General features: G+C 45.6%; 1 protein-coding gene across 2 annotated transcripts in view; it reads left to right on the top strand.

The window, feature by feature from the left end:
- Positions 1 to 5,191: 5,191 nt before the first annotated feature.
- Positions 5,192 to 5,483, top strand: part of OSER1 (oxidative stress responsive serine rich 1) — a 15,011-nt gene continuing 14,719 nt past the window's right edge. The window contains exon 1 of one of the 2 annotated variants that reach the window (XM_008059814.1): positions 5,192 to 5,384. The gene's annotated coding sequence lies outside the window, so the exon portion shown is untranslated. The remainder of the gene's footprint in view (positions 5,385 to 5,483) is intronic. The other variant, XM_021713254.1, reaches the window with a different exon arrangement.

The following is a 5,483-nucleotide window of genomic DNA, read 5'->3' as shown; positions in this document are numbered from 1 at the left end:
CACACAGCCTTCGTCTCCCCCCGCCTTCTGATCCCCAAATGATCCACACACACTTAATTCCCACACCATACAGGGTTAACAGGAAGTATTTCGTAAAAGGGTAATTGTGGGCATTCAGAATATTTAAAAAGTTTCTGGTACACAGTGAGCACTCAATGTCTTTCTCTGACAAGGAATCACTGACTGCCAATTATAAGCCACACAATGTAGACCCTGAGGATACAATATATTTTCTTTGCTTTTCTTTTTTTTTTGAGTCAGAGTCTCATTCTTGTCACCCAGGCTGGAGTGCAGTGGCACACTCACGGCCACCACAGCCTTGACCTCCGGGGCTCCGGTGATCCTTCCACCTCATCCTTCCAAGTAGCTGGAACTACAGGTGGTGCCACTATGCCCAGCTCATTTTTTAATTTATTGTAGAGGCAAGGTCTCATGAAGTTGCCCAGACTCATCTTGAACCCTGGGGCTCAGGCAATCCTCTTGCCCCTGCCTCCCAAAGTGCTGGGATCACAGGTGTGAGCCACTGTGCCCTGCCTTACACTATATTTTAATCAACTCTAAGACAGTGTCATTTTATATTCTCCATTTATTGTAGGTACAGTTAAGAAAGAAGCTGGGCTCGGTGGCTCAGCCTGTAATCCCAGCACTTTGGGAGGCCGAGGTAAATGGATTGCCTGAGCCCACAGGGTCAAGACCAGCCCCAGCAATTTGCCAAGACCTCATCTCAATAATAAATAAAAAATGAGCTGGCATGGTAGCTCACACCTGAAGTTTTGGCTACTTGGAAGGTTGAGGCAGAAGGATTGCCAGAGCCCAGCAGGCCGATGCCACTGCACTCCAACCTGGACGACGGAGTGAGACTTCACCTCAAAAAAAAAAAAAAAAAGAAAGAAAAAAAATACTACCAATTAAACCAGAACACGCTACCAAATATAAGATGCATCTGGATTTTTAGTTGTGCTAAATTGTGGGCAAATGTGCATTTAGAGTCAATTTAAAAGGCAGTGATAAAGAGACAATGTCCGTGTCCTCAGATGACTTCTATTCTAGTGAGGGGACCAAATAAAAAATATACAGGGTCTGACAATTAAGTCTGCGAACTTGCCACTGTGTGCTTATGTTGGCAGCACTGTACAAACAACTTGGTAAGGTTTCATAACCTTGGTATATCAGTGTTTCACAGCTGTGCTCATCTTGATGTATGGCAGTGTCTTGCTGAGGGATATTCATTATTGTTGTTGCCTGTTTTGGTGTGCTGTTGTGAGAATGTTGGAGCTTGAATTAGAGCAACGAACAAACATTACATTTCTTGTTAAACTTGGCAAGAGTGGAGTGAAATCAGGAGCATATTAGTCCAAGTTTATTGGATAATGCCATGAAGAAAACGGCAGTGTACAAATGGATTAAACATGTTTCTGAGGGGAGAGAAAAGGTCACTGATGAAGAGCGATTAGGATGGCTAGTAACCAATAAAACTGACAAAAACATTGCAAAAATTTGTTGACTTAGGTGTCAAAATTATCAGCTGGCTGTGAAAAGCATAGCAGAGCAAATAAACATTGACAGAGAAAGTTAGCCAAATTTAACTGAAAATCTTGGCATAAGAAAGATGTGTGCAAAAATGGTCCTGAAGGAGCTCTTGCATCACGACAATGTACCAGCTCACACAGCACTGTCTGTGAGGGAGTTTTTAGCCAGTGAACAAATAACTGTATTGGAACACCATCCCTACTCACCTGATCTGGCCCCCAGTGACTTTTTTCTTTACTCAAAGATAAAGGAAATACTGAAAGGAAGACATTTTGATGACATTCAGGACATCAAGGGTAATACAACTACAGCTCTGATGGCCATTCAAGAAAAATAGTTCCAAAATTGCTTTGACAGGCAGACTAGGTGCTGGCATTGGTGCATAGCTTCCGAAGGGGAGTATGTACAAGGTGACCATAGTTGTATTCAGCAATGAGGTAGGTAGTACTTTTCCAAGGATGAGTTCACGAACTTAATTGTAAGACCTTGCACATTCTCAAGTAGTGGTAAGCGTGCTAACAAAAACTGAAGCAGGATGAAGGGACATGGAGTGAGGTGTGTGCTGGGGTAGCCAAGGAAGTTCCTCTTGGGAATGGACAAGACAGGAACTTGAATGAAAAGATGAGTTGTGGGCCAACAATGTTCCTGCAGAGGAAACGTCAAATACACAAAACCTGAGAGGGAAATAGGCCTGGTGTGCGCAAAGATATGCAAAGCAAATGTAGCTGGACAGTCACAGGCCTTGAGCATTTCCCAGGTGAAAGCAGGTAGCTGTGGTCTACTGGGTGTGTATGCGAGGTCAGGGCAGGGAGGCTGAGAAAAGCAATGTCACTCAGCTATCAGGAGGTGGAGCAGAATCAGAGTGCCTAGCTTGGAATCCCTGTTCTGTACTAACAAGCTGCATAACTTTGGACGACGTATCTAACTATTCTGAGCCTTAGCTTCTTCAGTTATAATATGGACATAATAAAAGAACCAGTGTTAGGCCAGGCGCAGTGGCTTACACCTGTGACACCAGCACTATGGAAAACCAAGGCGGATTGCTTGAGCCCAGGCAACATAGCGAGACCTTGACTCTAAAAAAAAAAAAAGACAGAAAAATAAAATTAGTCGGTGTGGTGGTGTGCCCCTGTTGTCTCAGCGACTCCCGAGTGTGAAGTGGAAGGATCACCTGAGCCCAGGAGGTTGAGGCTATGGTAAGCAGTGATTGTGCCACTGAACTCCAGCCTGGGAAACACAGAGAAACTCTTATTCAAAATAAATAAAGTACCTGCTTCACAAGTTAGTTATGAAGATTAGATGAGATAACATTTGATAACAATTGTAAATCAAGCACAAATTATCATTATCACTGTCTTGTACCCCAAAATCATTTTAAAAATTATATCAAAAAATACATTAATTTATTTGGACTTTAAAAACATAGGAAAAGAATACTTTCCCAGACTACCAATTAGTAGGATGGCAGCCACATCATTAGGGAAATAAAATTTTAAAAGACTTCGAACTTGTTTTCTCCAAAGTTATCTTTTAAAATGAAAAGTTATCCTCCTGTGCAGATGGATCGTTTTTGTTGTATAAATTGATGGAATTATGTCTCCCCTATTCAACCACTTATAAAACAATAGTAACAAGACAGAAACACTGTTAAAGGAATTTTACAACTACCATAGCTTTTTAATTAAACGTCATTACCACATGCATTAAGTTAATACCAAGTTGATTTCCTGAATATAAAGTCCACATTTAAGTTCAGGGTTTTTTTCCATGACTAAAAAGACTGTGCTGCTGGTACAGGAGATTGATCTGGTTTTTTGTTCACTCAGATCACATGTTTTGTAGCTTTTCTATCTCACTCCAAGTCACGATGTACCACACAGTGAGCCAGTTCTATATATAACAACTTGAAACTTGAGGCCACATCAGGTGTGTAACAGACATCAGACATCAGTATTCTCAAGAGGCTCTCATCTTCCAAGTACTCCCTGAGTAATGAGTTACATTTTAAGATAGCATTGAGCTTTATGATGGAGATATGCTTCCATAAAATGAAACATTAACTTTGTAGTTAGGCAAAATGGGAATTCAAAATGTATTGAGCATCTACTAACTCTCAGGAACTGCTCTAAACTCTGGGAATTCGATAATGGTCTAGGCAATCTTGCCCCCAAGAATGGACGATATTTTATTTGAAGCTGTGTTTTGAAATGGCAGTCTAAAAACATATTTGGTCTTGATACAATTCACTTTGCAAGGTCTGAGGGAAAAAAATGGATATTTCCTTTCTTATTTTTTTTCCAAGAAATGTTGAGAAGGGCAGCCATGGATGAATGGGCTTTTGAGATGGTTTAAATCCTGGCTTACTAGCAATGTGTGACACAGTCCAAGAGGAACTAGAACAAGTTATCTGATCTGAGACCTAGTCATCCTCATCTGTAGAATGCATAAAATTACAGGAAATGAGAGAGTATGTACAAAACTGCTGCTCAGTAGAGGGCAGCCATTATTATTAGCATCTTCAGGACAGTTTCTTTCATCCCGTCAGTCATCGAGCCTCTGGTATGAACGAGGAGAAAATGTTTTACCCAAACATGGGCCAGGCATTCCAAGGTCTGGCTGTGGTTAAGCTGGACCTAGCTAAACTATCTTCGGCGGCCTATCTAGTTAGTTGACTATCCCTAAGGTATTGGAATGGGGGTGCGAGGGGCCAGTTTCGGTTCAGGGAAAAACCCTCATTCTAGGGGTGTGCCAGAACCAACGCTAGCCAACTCTATGGAGGAAAGTCATCTGTTCCTACGAAGCTCTGAGAGGTGCAAGCATGGAGTTGGGGAGTGGCAGGCCAGGAGAGGTAGCTAGATCAGCAGAACCAGTCCTGGTGATGGAGGTGGCAGCTGTTGCACAGATCACGCTTTCCTGCCTGCCATCTGAACAACGTCCAGAATCATAAAAATGTAGAGATCCTTCAATATCATCTACTTAGGTGAACTGCCTAAATATTTTTGCAAAATCTGGTATGCAGCTGCATGTCTACAGCACTCACCAGATTCTCAAAGGAGTTGACGCCTGAAAAAACGAAATTCGCGGATACACTCCAACTTCCTTACTTACTAGGTAAAGAAACTGAGGCCCAGAGAGAGAAAAGCAGTTGCCCCAAGCCAAACGACAGGGATATCAAAAGCGAAGGTATTTCAACTCAATTTCAATTCCAGTCTCACAATCTTGGCCCCGGCCATGTCCAACACCTCCGTGCTTCTCTGCAGGCCCCGAAAGATCCCAGGAGGCAAGGGCTGGCGTCCGACCCTAGGAAATGTCGCAGGCGGTCCAGATTCCAGCATCCAGGAGACTCCGGCCAAGCGCTCAGACCCTGTCCTCAACCCCGCGGAGTTCCGTCGCCTAGTAACGCCAGATAGGGGACTAGGCACAGGAGACCTCGGGGAAGGAGACAGTTGGCAACTGCGAAGAATAACTCACTCACCAGACAGGAGGAAGCAGGCATGCCCCAACAGCGGGTCCGCAGAGAAGCCACGCCAGCCGGAGGAGGGAGAGAAAAGAATAACAGGAAATGACGTAAGGTGCACGTGCTTTCTGGGGGGGCGGGGGCGGGGTGTTGAGGAGGCGCGGCCATCGCTCCGCGCCGGCGCAGCCGCCGCCCGCCGCGCAGCCGAGTCACTGGGGCGGGAGGAGCCTGAGCGGGGGGCGGGGCACGTGCCCGAGTGACGCAGGCGCAGTGCAACTCCAGAGGCGCGGGCCGCCCCTGCTGCGGGTTTGGATCCGGGTCAGTCAGGCGCCGCGATCCGAGAGAGACGATCTGAACCGGCCGGACCGCTTTATCCGAGCGCCGCGGTTGCGAGGAGGTAGGTGCCCTGACCGGACGGGGAGGGGCCGCGGCACCGCGTCTCGGCCTTCTCGCGCGGCCCGGCCGCGGGAGGCTTCCTGCGGGCCCGCCCGCCTCC

This window comes from Carlito syrichta, unplaced genomic scaffold (assembly GCF_000164805.1).
Source record: "Carlito syrichta isolate Samal-C Ts95f unplaced genomic scaffold, Tarsius_syrichta-2.0.1 Scaffold304381, whole genome shotgun sequence".
In the NCBI taxonomy this organism is placed as follows: domain Eukaryota; kingdom Metazoa; phylum Chordata; class Mammalia; order Primates; family Tarsiidae; genus Carlito; species Carlito syrichta.
The sequence above is the reverse complement of the archived record's forward strand: the minus strand, read 5'-3'. Positions and strand labels throughout refer to the sequence as shown.